Here is a 14,160-nt window from a genome sequence, read left to right on the forward strand (position 1 = left end):
ATTTATGTTGCTTATGATTTGGATTTGTGAGGTAATATACAAATTGTTTTTTGAGTGAATCTATCCATAATATTTGCTCTTCCAATTTCATTTGATTTGTGATTAAGGAGTGTGTTTTTGATTCGTCATTGCATCTATAGGTTCTCGTCACTTTAAAATGGGGAGACCTTAGAGTATGGAAATGATACTTTAAATTAATTAATGATAATAAATATAATCTAAATTTAATTAGAAAATGTAATTAATTTAAAAATAATAAAAAAAACAAATTTATTTTATTAAATTTATTATATTTGTTGGAAATACTGAGAGGGGGGGTGAATCAGTATTTCTTTTTCCCACTATTGTTTTACCAATTAAAACATATATATTCAGAACACAATATGAACAACAAGAATAAATGCTTTTATTAATATAACTGTGCAGAAAAATAAATACAATATATAGATGGTCACAATCGGTTGCCAAGCTCCAACTTGGACTTTGGTGAGGCTCCAACCTCCAGAGCACCAACTCTATTTTCCAGTTGCCAAGCACCAACTTGGGCTTCGGAGCACCAACTCTCAAGGACTTCAATCCAATCTCACTTTTGAGGCACCAACCCCAAGGACTCCAATCCTTCTGCTCTCAGAACTCTTCTCTGCTGAGTTCTGTCTATTTACAGCTTCATTGTAGTCTTCAAACTACTGTATCAATGACAACCATGTCTTCTTATGGATGAGTCTTCACAGCTCTGCACATTGCCCACGCACAGTCTCCAATAGCCTTCACTGCTTCTGTTGCCTCTACAACCTTCGCTACTTCTGCAGTCTCTACAGCCTCCACTGCTTTTACTACCTCACACTCTGGTTCTTCACCCCCACAACAGCTCTGACAGTGTTCAACAGCCGCAGCAGCATTCACCAGCAACTTCATACTATGCTTGACTACCTTTGCTGCTTCTGCTACCTCATATTCTGATTTGTTTGCAACAACAACAGCAACAACAGTCTTCTGTTCTTGTTGTTTTTATGCATTCCCGTGCCTCTGTCCATTCATTTCCTCTTACACGGCCTCTTAGACTTCCTCAACGCTCGCTGTCATTTCCTCTTCGCTTGCTTGCTTCTTCAGCTTCCCGAATTTCCATTTCCTTTGTCTATTCATGCTCACGGGACACGTTGAATCAATGGCTAGGTCCAAAACAATCCACCGGAGAACATATCTTCTCGGCTAAAACTGTGACAACGCTGCTTTGCCAATGATTGTGGGCATACACAGGGATGGCATTATTTAACGGACAACCACGTCCTTTCGACAATAATAGCAGGCATACACAGGGTTTTGTTTCATTTAACAGATAGCCACATCCCAATCATAATCGCCATGATTTGGTCTCCTGCACTATCGAGGCTGTTCCTTACAATATTTTTGCCTCCACACTTTAGAATCGGAGCCACCCTTTTATCGGCAGGTTTGCACCCATCGGAAGCCACCACTCAAGCCCGCAGGCGTTACAACATATTAATACACGGTAACACCTTGAATCACCCCTTCTGAACCCGCGGTCACATAAACATTAACACACGGTAAAACATTATAAAACCCGCTTCAAAGAACACATGTGGATTTCAAACATTATAAGCCAGCCTTTATAAATATCGGCAGGTCCAGTTATCGGCGCTCGCCATAAACACTTGACTCCAGCCCCCGATGCCCTTGCGGACCCGACAACCCCTTATGCTCCTTCCTATAATGACTTCGGGTCCATTATTTCGGCAGGTTCGCATCGGCGGTTTTGTAACACAAAGGGTTTGCAGACTCGATGTCCCATTCAACTGTTCTGTATATTATTTCGGCTCCGTTTATGGCCGTACAGTCCTAAGATCTTGTGGACCCGATATCCTTTAGCGACCCGTTCTATAATGATTTCGGGTCCGGATGATTTCGGCGATTTCGTTAATCGCTGCTCTGATGTGATACAAGGCTTCCGCGGACCCGATGGTCCTTATACTTGGCTTCATAATAATTTCGGCTCCGGACTGTCGGAGCTTACTCTTCGGCAGTCACATAGCCGAACCCCCGACGCGCATATATGCCGAATGCCGATTAGATCTCCGCCATCCATTATTCCTTCAGATCGGACGGTCAGCGCTAAATCGCATATCGCGTCCATCGCATATCGCATCGTCCATTCTCCATTCGCCGATCGCCGATTAGATCGGGACTGTCGATCTGAATTCGCGATCTGACGGTTGACGCTTAATCGCAACATCGCATTGCTATTTCTTGTTGGCCGATGTGATATTTGGTTCCGGAATCGATGCGATATGGATCAGGACCGTTGATCTTAAAAGATCTAACGATTCTTGGGCATTCCGGTAAGTTTCATTTTAACTTGGATTTTCGCCATTTGAAGGATTTCTGTGTAAAACGTAGTCCTGCAACAATCCATGGGTTTTACAAGCCCGATAAACGTAACTGGATATATCTATATGAGTTTGGCTCCCGATGGCTCCCGATAGTTGTTATCTGTGGCTGTATATGAGTTCTGCTTCCTCTATCGCTCCGATAGCTCTGTTTACTCCTCTGTTGCTCCGATGGCTGTGTTCTCTGCTCTTTTTGCTCCTGTAGCTCCGCTAATTCTGTCTGCTCCATTGCTCCTCTTCTTTGGCATATATGTATGGTTTATAAGTATGGCTCCAATAGCTCTGTTAGCTCCTCTGATGGCTCTGTGCGCTCCTCTCATCTCCATCTGCTCCTCTTTGGCATATACCTGTGCGCTCCTCTCATCTCCATCTGCTCCTCTTTGGTCCGTCTCCTCTTGGCTCCTCTTGTTCCATGTGCTCCTCTCGGTCCGTCTGCTCCATTTGCTCCTTTGGTGGCTCTGTCTGCTCCTCTCGTCTCCATCTACTCCTCTGGCCTGGCAGTGTCTTTCAAAGACCTCCTTGCATATAAGTCTGTTTACGCATATATATATATATATATATGGCTCAGCTATCCTGATGGCCTTTGCTCCTGTCTCTTCATGAATCTGCTCTGCATCCCCTTGGCTTCATGTCATCCTCTAGTATCCAGAATATTGCCATATTGACATCAATGACAACCTAGTTCAACAATCTCCCCCTTTGTTATTGATGGCAATATTCTTCTTCTCTCCCCCTTTGACATCAATGGCAAAGGAGTGCTCTGGGACTCCCCCTATTAAACTGCTTCTGTTCTTCATGAATGGTAGATCTTCATGGGTCCGTGACTCCCCCTGTCATAGTGCTCTTCTTCTTCAAGATAGAAGGATTGATACTTTATCATCTTCATGTCTCAGAACTGCTTTATCATGGCTTCAACAATGCTTCAGGATGCTCTACTTTAATGCTTTCATTCAGATTGCAAATGGCCATACATAGGTGTCCAAGTCCAGGCTTTCATGCTCAATCCATATTGATGTCTCCATAGGCAGAATTGAGAGACCTTCATAGTTCGAATCAAGAAAGAGACTGCTACTGAGATTGTCTTTCTTGTTGTCTTTCTTCAGATCTGAGTTTATTTGTGTCTCTGTGCTTCTTCTTAACTCACTGCCATCCTTTCCTTGTGTTCTTGTACATATCTCTGCAGATTCAGATATCCAATCGTTGACTGTCCTTTAAATTTATTCTGTGGATTTACGTCTTCATGCAACGCTTTGGTTTTGATATAGGCTGCTAGCTGCTCTTACTTCAAACTCCATTCCAGATGTATCTATTTGTTTGAAGACTGCCTCTATCAGTGTCCAGAATTTATCTGTTCTCACATTTAAATTCCTGAGTCAATACATTCAGTATCTTTAATATCAGCACCATAATTATTTGTCCTATTACAGAATCATGTTCTTCAATGGAGTGTTCTTGAGAAATGATCTTCATCAAAGAATGATGTTAATATAGCTCAATAAGGATTTCATAGGGACCCTTTCACTAATAGCTTCAGCAATAATGATCAAGAATTACAGGCTCCCCCTAACTGTATGCATCATCTCATTTTGGCAGAGTCTTCCCATCAAATGCTTAGATTGTCAAAATTTAAGCCAATGACATATGTTGTTGGCTGGAGAGCTCAAGGGACTTTCGGATTGTATTTCCTTCCTTCTCCATACTTGTGTAACTTTCTTCTTTTGCATGGTTCTAGCTTGTGTGAGAGCCCATGATAAGTTACAATCACATGCCATATGACCAATGTTATGACACTTGAAGCATTCTTCATTGTACATGAATAAGAATTCATGATTTCTTCTTGCAAAATTGTCTCTTGGAGGTTGTCGGAGGCTATAACATCTATCTCTATGAGATGGTTGGGGACCATAACATCTATCTTTATGATATACTTTACAGTCTTTTGCCATATGACCAAAGTTTGAACAGCAATAACAATAACCAAAAAATGAACTTTGGTATCTGGGAGATGAAGGTTTCTTTGATGTACTTCTGAAGCCTTGCTGCCTTGAGATCCTTTGATGATAACCATTGCCTCTCGCATCTTTGTCATCATATATATTTCTTCTTGGATCTGGTTTTCTTCTTGGAGTAGGATTTGTTCTATTGTAGCCTTGATTTTTCTCCTTGCCTTTGCTGGAGCTGGGAGCATTACCATTTCTTTCTAGCTTCTTCACATCTCTTTTGTTTAAAGCATGTTCATTCTTATTTGAGGATTCACCTACATATCCGAGACCTGATTTATCAGATGGACATCTGTGATAGCTGAGCATGTCATCCAAGGCCTGAGAGCTCTTCAAGATTTTGTTCATCCCTTCAACCTTTTTCCTGAGGAGGACAATCTCTTCTTCCAATATTTCACACTCATTATTCTTCTTTCCAAGTTGTTCCTCAGTTTCTTCCTTGCTACGAGTAGCTTCAGCTGCTACTGTTTTAAGGGAGATGATATCTGACTTCATTTTGAAGATTTCTTCATTCTTTGCTTGACTGCTCTCCATTCTCTTCTCATCTCCTTGTGCCTATTTCCTGGCTTCTTGTAATTGAGACTTAAGGGAGAAGACCTCTACCTTGTACTGACTAATCTCTTCTTCAAGTTTATTCACACTCTTGTGCCTTTGTTCAAGTTGACTTGACAAGATATCTTCCTGCTTCTTTGCTTTATGATATTCCTTCTTAAGCTTGGCAAGCTCTTCATCCCTTTCTTGTACTTGAAGCTTGATGAGATCAACTTTCTTCCTTGTTTGATCTTGGTCACCAACTGGAGCTATCTTCTTAAGTGCCTCATTTTCTTTTTTCAAATTATTATTCTCTTCCATGACAGTCATAAGTTGAGCAAGGATTTCTTCTACGAAGTCTTTTTCATTCTCTTCATCTTTTTGGTCTACTATAGCCTTGACATCATTATTCTCATGTTCAGCTTCTATGATGGGTTCTGGATTTCTTTCTAGATTTCCATCATTTTCTTGACTAATGGTCATGGTCAATGTTCCTTCGGAATGAAGGTCATGAAGTTTGTCCCATATATCCTTTGCTAATGAACATTTTCCTAGATTGTTCTTTACAGAATTAGGTAGCCCATTCAAGATTGCCTTTACTACTTTTTCATTGTACTCGGATTTTTCATCCATACTGCTATCATCAATCACAGATTTCCAGGTTTCAAAGCCTTGAGTCTGTAAGAAATTCCTCATTCTTACTTCCCATATATTAAAGTTCCCATTGAGCCTTGGAGCCCCCTCAAATTCATTGTCTTCTATTTTAGTAGTAGAGGGAGACACATCCTTAGGAGGATTGGAGACTTTCTTCCTTGATCTCGCCATTTGAGTTCTATGAGTCAACCTTCAAGCTGTTAAGCTTTGAATGAAGGAACTGGCTCTGATACCAATTGTTGGAAATACTGAGAGGGGGGGTGAATCAGTATTTCTTTTTCCCACTATTGTTTTACCAATTAAAACATATATATTCAGAACACAATATGAACAACAAGAATAAATGCTTTTATTAATATAACTGTGCAGAAAAATAAATACAATATATAGATGGTCACAATCGGTTGCCAAGCTCCAACTTGGACTTTGGTGAGGCTCCAACCTCCAGAGCACCAACTCTATTTTCCAGTTGCCAAGCACCAACTTGGGCTTCGGAGCACCAACTCTCAAGGACTTCAATCCAATCTCACTTTTGAGGCACCAACCCCAAGGACTCCAATCCTTCTGCTCTCAGAACTCTTCTCTGCTGAGTTCTGTCTATTTACAGCTTCACTGTAGTCTTCAAACTACTGTATCAATGACAACCATGTCTTCTTATGGATGAGTCTTCACAGCTCTGCACATTGCCCACGCACAGTCTCCAATAACCTTCACTGCTTCTGCTGCCTCTACAACCTCCGCTGCTTCTGCAGTCTCTACAGCCTCCGCTGCTTTTACTACCTCACACTCTGGTTCTTCACCCCCACAACAGCTCTGACAGTGTTCAACAGCCGCAACAGCATTCACCGGCAACTTCATACTATGCTTGACTACCTCTGCTGCTTCTGCTACCTCATATTCTGATTTGTTTGCAACAACAACAGCAACAACAGGCTTCTGTTCTTGCTGTTTTTATGCATTCCCATGCCTCTGTCCATTCGTTTCCTCTTACACGGCCTCTTAGACTTCCTCAACGCTCGCTGTCATTTCCTCTTCGCTTTCTTGCTTCTTCGGCTTCCCGAATTTCCGTTTCCTTTGTCTATTCATGCTCACGGGACACGTTGAATCAATGGCCAGGTCCAAAACAATCCACCGGAGAACATATCTTCTCGGCTAAAACTGTGACAACGCTGCTTTGCCAATGATTGTGGGCATACACAGGGATGGCATTATTTAACGGACAGCCACGTCCTTTCGACAATAATAGCAGGCATACACAGGGTTTTGTTTCATTTAACAGATAGCCACATCCCAATCATAATCACCATGATTTGGTCTCCCGCACTATCGAGACTGTTCCTTACAATATTTTTTCCTCCACACTTTAGAATCGGAGCCACCCTTTTATCGGCAGGTTTGCACCCATCGGAAGCCACCACTCAAGCCCGCAGGCGTTACAACATATTAATACACGGTAACACCTTGAATCACCCCTTCTGAACCCGCGGTCACATAAACATTAACACACGGTAAAACATTATAAAACCCGCTTCAAAGAACACACGCGGATTTCAAACATTATAAGCCAGCCTTTATAAATATCGGCAGGTCCAGTTATCGGCGCTCGCCATAAACACTTGACTCCAACCCCCGATGCCCTTGCGGACCCGACAACCCCTTATGCTCCTTCCTATAATGACTTCGGGTCCATTATTTCGGCAGGTTCGCATCGGTGGTTTTGTAACACAAAGGGTTTGCAGACCCGATGTCCCATTCAACTGTTCTGTATATTATTTCGGCTCCATTTATGGGCGTACAGTCCTAAGCTCTTGCGGACCCGATATCCTTTAGCGACCCGTTCTATAATGATTTCGGGTCCGGATGATTTCGGCGATTTCGTTAATCGCTGCTCTGATGTGATACAAGGCCTCCGCGGACCCGATGGTCCTTATACTTGGCTTCATAATAATTTCGGCTCCGGACTGTCGGAGCTTACTCTTCGGCAGTCACATAGCCGAACCCCCGACGCGCATATACGTCGAATGCCGATTAGATCTCCGCCATCCATTATTCCTTCAGATCGGACGGTCAGTGCTAAATCACATATCGCGTCCATCGCATATCGCATCCTCCATTCTCCATTCGCTGATCGCCGATTAGATCGGGACGGTCGATCCGAATTCGCGATCCGACGGTTGACGCTTAATCGCAACATCGCATCGCTATTTCTTGTTGGCCGATGTGATATTTGGTTCCGGCATCGATGCGATATGGATCAGGACCGTTGATCTTAAAAGATCTAACGGTTCTTGGGCATTCCGGTAAGTTTCATTTTAACTTGGATTTTCGCCATTTGAAGGATTTCTGTGTAAAACGCAGTCCTGCCACAATCCATGGGTTTTACAAGCCCGATAAACGTAACTGGATATATCTATATGAGTTCGGCTCCCGATGGCTCCCGATAGCTGTTATCTGTGGCTGTATATGAGTTCTGCTTCCTCTATCGCTCCGATAGCTCTGTTTACTCCTCTGTTGCTCCGATGGCTATGTTCTCTGCTCTTTTTGCTCCTGTAGCTCCGCTAATTCTGTCTGCTCCATTGCTCCTCTTCTTTGGCATATATGTATGGTTTATAAGTATGGCTCCAATAGCTCTGTTAGCTCCTCTGATGGCTCTGTGCGCTCCTCTCATCTCCATCTGCTCCTCTTTGGCATATACCTGTGCGCTCCTCTCATCTCCATCTGCTCCTCTTTGGTCCGTCTCCTCTTGGCTCCTCTTGTTCCATCTGCTCCTCTCGGTCCGTCTGCTCCATTTTCTCCTTTGGTGGCTCTGTCTGCTCCTCTCGTCTCCATCTGCTCCTCTGGCCTGGCAGTGTCTTTCAAAGACCTCCTTGCATATAAGTCTGTTTACGCATATATATATATGGCCCAGCTATCCTGATGGCCTTTGCTCCTATCTCTTCATGAATCTGCTCTGCATCCCCTTGGCTTCATGTCATCCTCTAGTATCCAGAATATTGCCATATTGACATCAATGACAACCTAGTTCAACAATATTGTAATTCTGTTTTTACTTATTTTTTGTAATCTTGGTGAGACTTCATTCCACCATCCTCGCTGAGCTACCGGTGGAAGTAATTATGTTTTTATTAATAAAATTATAAATAACTTTTTAAATAAAAAAATCATAATATTCAAATTGCATTCAAATGATTATAATTTGATATTTTGAACATATAATTAAAACTAGCATTTGCACCAGATGTTGCAAAGGAAACTCCGTAAAGCATAAATTGAGGAGAAATTGTAACATGGGAATGGGAAAATCTAAATAAGATGTAGAGATGTAGTAGAAATGAAATTCTAAAGCTGTATAAACTAAAGTTGCTTTAGGGTGCCTAAGACTATATTTTTATTATTAATTATTGAATTAATATTGCTTATAAATCTCATAAAATTAAACCAACATACAATTCAGGGCTCTGATCACTAAGTTTGACTTTGGGTCATTAACATGGTGATGCCTTGTCTCAACCACTAAACCACAAGCTAACGAACAAAAGACTACAAAATGTTACGATGATTATTTTTCTAGAATCATTTTGTGAACTTACAATTCAGGGCTCTAAACTCTAGGTTTGACTTTAGCTCATTAACATGGTGATGCCTTGCCTCAACCACTAAACCACAGGCCATATTATATTCTATTTTATTCCACTTCAAGCCATTCTAACTCTCCATAGACCATCACCAAGGCCGTTGGTGACAATCCCTTTGATCTCGGCATCCCATCGTTCCTTGGTCTGCACCCAATATTCAATGTAGATTGCCTTCAGCCATACAGTCCACCATTGGTGGACACATTTCACATTGCAGAATAGCTCACAACAACAGAGCTTAACCCAGACTGCATGGAATAGGCCACAAGAAATCATATCATGGACACACAAATCAAGAACACTCGACAACAAAGGATACAACTATATCGAGTTATCAAAGAAAGCCAGCTCCTTCACCAAGGAAAATGGCTCACTAGGAACCAAGTTCAGCAGGTGTTTCCCCATCACATGGAGGAACTCAATGCAATGGGGACCATTACTTCCTAGGAGGGGGAGGGGAATGATCTAGGTGGATATTAGTGGCCACCCACCTTTTCCACTTCGACCCTCACCATTGTTTCTTTCAGCTTTTTCAGTTTCCTTAATTGTAGCACAATTTACTATTTTTTGTAGTTTTGTGAGCCCTGAACTTCTGGAGTCGTTTTGAGGCCCTAAACGACGTTTTTTAAGAAAAATTTCTCATCAATTTTTACGGAAATTGCATCAGCCTCTATATTCCTTGGAGACATCTTTCCAACGAGGTATCATATGTGTCAAACGAAGATAATATTACCAAGTTACGACCTTGGGAATTTGGCTGCCTAACTAACCCGAATGGGGCCCATAAACTCTTAGTGTTACATCTCCTCGGGTTAGGGTTTTGGTTGTTTAGCGTTTTCTCTTATTGTTCAATAATAAAACTTCCCTTGAGCCTCATTGTAACTCAATTCAGAGGCATGTAGCTACCACATCTCTTCTTAGAGATAAGCTACCATCGCCCAAGCTATGTTATTTCCATTCTGTTTGTAAGCACAGTTCAATATTTTTCTATTAATGAAATGAAGTCTTTTTCTAATGCATCTTTGTGTTCATGGTTATATCTTTAAGTTGTTGTGTTCCTGTTTAAGTTTGGATCACTCAGAGGCCAATGGACCACCCCAGGTGGCCAAACCTTGAGTTGGGGCTCTTTTCACTAACCTAGACCCCCAACCACATGCATAACAAGGCTTGGGTGTAGTTATAGGTCTCCAAACGCATGAACAACACTGCCTCCATGCGGTCATGACCCAACTTTCCCAGTTCAGAAGGCGCGGTCTCGAGATCTAAACCACCTTTCCATGCTAGCCTCGAGACCACTGCTTAGAAATGCCTAAGACTTTTTGGAATGATAAATGACATAATGAAAAAGATTTCATACAAAAATTGAACAAGAACTGAACTAGGACATGCCTAGTCCATAACAAACGTTTCGTCAAACACATGGACAACATGTAACCTGCAGGTCATGAATGAATATTTGATCATAATAGTATGAGATTGATTTGAGAATCACCAAGAAGGCCCAATTCACTCTCCATATAGATGCAACAACACTTATTACTCCATACATTCATCAACTGGTCAATAATAAAACAATTCATGACAACGGCCATAGATAATACACATCATATATCTGACATATAACCAGAAAATAACCAACATAGAGATCATGGAAACCCAGCCATAATGTCATCAATAGACTCGTTACAAATGATCATAGATCACAATAGGAAAATGTATCATATTAATATATCAAAATACCAACCAAATCAGGGACTTCCACGTACCACCTGACCATAGATTTGGCTAAACCAAATCAATCTTTTAGCAAGTCAGCCTCCTACCATATTCCAAGTATGAATGTGGGATCTCATCGAATAAACCAAAAAAAAAAAACAAACCAGGGCTTTAAGAGGCCAAACCACCTCAACCCTCAACCATAGTGATTCCACCTCCACAGTTAGACATCACTAACACTAACCAGATCGATATCTACCCAAGTTATCTAGGGATACAAGAACTAGTTACTAAACCCACAACCTTCAAGGGCTACAGAGAATTTGCCAAACCTGGCTCCAGGGACTACTATCTCAACCCACTAAGGGCTCCAGACCATTTGTCCCAACCTAGGCTCCAGGACTAGTAACTCAACCCAAGATGTTCAAGGGCTTCCAGAGTGTTTTTTCCAACCCACAACCATAAGGCACATGAACACCAATAATAAAAAAGTCAAGTGCAAAAACCCATAACACCATGGTTATCCAAACGGATGTAAAGCAAAGGCTAAAAGCACTGTTAATCTAGGAAAATCTCCATGCCAATGAAAACACATAATCAGAAAGTGACATATATATGCCATGCATCCATAAATCAACAAGGAAATCACACATGAAATTTGTTACCTACAAAGCAATCCAACTATATCTACTAATCCACTTGTTCCCTTGTGTTTTCCATATTTCCTTTGCCTTCTTTCTCCAATCCAATTGAATACTAGAGTGTTCCACGCATGCCCCGAGAATGCTTCAAGATTTTTATAAGTGTGCAAGAGTATGAAAGAATGATACAATAGAAGAGAGATCCACCTAAAAATTGTCAAAAGTCTAGCAACTCATCTTTAAAAGCATTTTTATCACTGAGACCTATATTTTCTTCATTTTCCTTCAGGTTTCATTCAATTTCCCTCTCATGCAAATATGTTTCTCTTCACATTATTTTTCTCTTATTCTCTTTTTATTTCATAAATAAAACACTAATTATTGCCACTTTTCCTTTGCCAATTTCCATAGCCATTAATTAATCATTAGTGATACCCATCACTATATTTTCCCCAACATTTAGCTTGGAATATGTGTCTCATGACCTTGTTCTTATTTTATTTACATAAAAAATTAACTAGGGGCTCTTACAAAATGGATGGTTTGACCACATGATTATCCAATAGAGGAAACAATATGGGTGGTTGGTTCTCCATCATGGAGAGCGTGATTACAACTGATTTGATACATCCTTTTTCATGTTATGTTGGTTAAGTGAGTTGGAAGATGTTCGAGTTTTCCATATTTTAGCTCTGTTGTTGTAAAGAAGGAGAGTATGCTAAGAATCAAATATTTTCATGTTGTCCCTTGATTTCATGATCAAATTGAGAGGTTGAAGCATTGTATGAATACCCCACTCTATTGGAGCGAGAGGAAATGAATAAGTAAAATGAGAGAAGACGATTGTAATTATGTTATTAATCTAGATGCTTGCTAGTTCCTAATCCATTTCCACTTTTTGTATGCGATGTGTTGATAGTATAGGGATATTTATTCAAGTTTAACCAATTCCTCATCTAAGGAGGTAGAAGCCCTTTGTTACTCAAGTACTACCTATGTTTTAGCTAGGGTAGTTTATATTTTCATTCACATTGTTGTTTGTTTGATTATTTACATTATTTCTCAATATTTATGCTCTTGGGCATTTTCAACAAGACGATGACTTCAAAAGTGGCAAGGGGGCCATCAAGAATGTGTTCCCATAAGAGTGCACATGCATTCCTTGGCATCCAATCTCGACAAGGCTTAAGCTGCCAACCAAGTTGCCAACTCGACACGACTTAGGAACATGCATGCACTTTAGCAATGTGTATAACTTATTACTAATATGCACATATTCTTAGGAACACACACATGTTCTTAGGAATGCACATATGTTCCTAGTGAGATTTTTATTTATCTATTTATTTATGCACCCCTAACACCTTTTTTTATCATATTAGGACCACGTGACATATTTTAGGGAGATATTGAAAACATTTTCGGATTTGTGAACAACCTTGATTCATGAGCTCCAAATCAAGACCATATCTTGGTTTTGGATTCAAAGTAAGCATTCTACTCTTCTTCTATTTTAAATTAATTTTTGGGTTTTAATTTGTTTGTTTTTATTTTAAAATTAGAAAAAGTACTCAAAATAATACCTAAACACAATTGTTATATTGAATTGTAGGGAATTAGTTAATATGGAACTTAATGAGAACCTAAACCCACCATCACCATTGTGTGCTACAATTCCTATACATTATTTATACTCTAGTATGTTGGACTTATTTATGTGAATATATTAGATTATTATAAGTATCATTTATGAATAATATGGTTGGTTTACAACAATAACATACTGTAGCAAATTCTTTCCATTGACAATGCATTGATTATTAAACTTTTAAGATTATTTTTTATTTTTTTGTATAGCATCTAGAGTAGAGGGTGCCCTACAAGGTAGCATTGGGAGTAGTGGTCACTAATAAACGAATTAACAAAATGTTACATTAAAAAATTAAAATAGTACAATTTGGCTCCTTCTTAAAGAACACAAAATTAAATTGACTAAAAAATAAATAACTACATACATATATGTACAAGTAACAACATTAATTACAAAGTAATGAAATAGAATGAAATGATAAAAAATATTTAAGCATTTCTAAATTTGATTCCTCTCATAAATATAGGTTTAAAATGGATCTTGATTAATTTTAAAAATAAAATTTATTTAGTATTTTCTTATAATGATATTTTGAATAAATATAATAAATGGGTGTTTGTAATAATTAAATAAAAGAATTTATATTTAAATTTAATAATATTGACAATATGAAAAAAATTGTTTTAAGTGTGACTTTTTGAAAAAATTTCCTATTTATTTTCCGATTTCATTTGTCTAGAATCAGATTCATTGAAATCACAATTTTGACAAGTGAATTCTGCACTCGAAGTGACCTAATGAAATCATAAGTTTCAAAGTGCCCTAGAGAAATTTGCTTCTATCATACAACAACGTAAAACTAAAAAGAACACACTTAAAAGATTGTAAACTAATTTTTTTTTATGGATTTCTTTTATATTAAAACTAAAATAAGAAACTTCCTAATTTTTTAAATCATTTTTAACTATTTTAAAATATTTCATTAAT

Source organism: Pinus tabuliformis, chromosome 2_2, assembly GCF_031772625.1.
Source record: "Pinus tabuliformis cultivar Carrire ecotype Pingquan chromosome 2_2, CPIR1, whole genome shotgun sequence".
NCBI lineage: Eukaryota > Viridiplantae > Streptophyta > Pinopsida > Pinales > Pinaceae > Pinus > Pinus tabuliformis.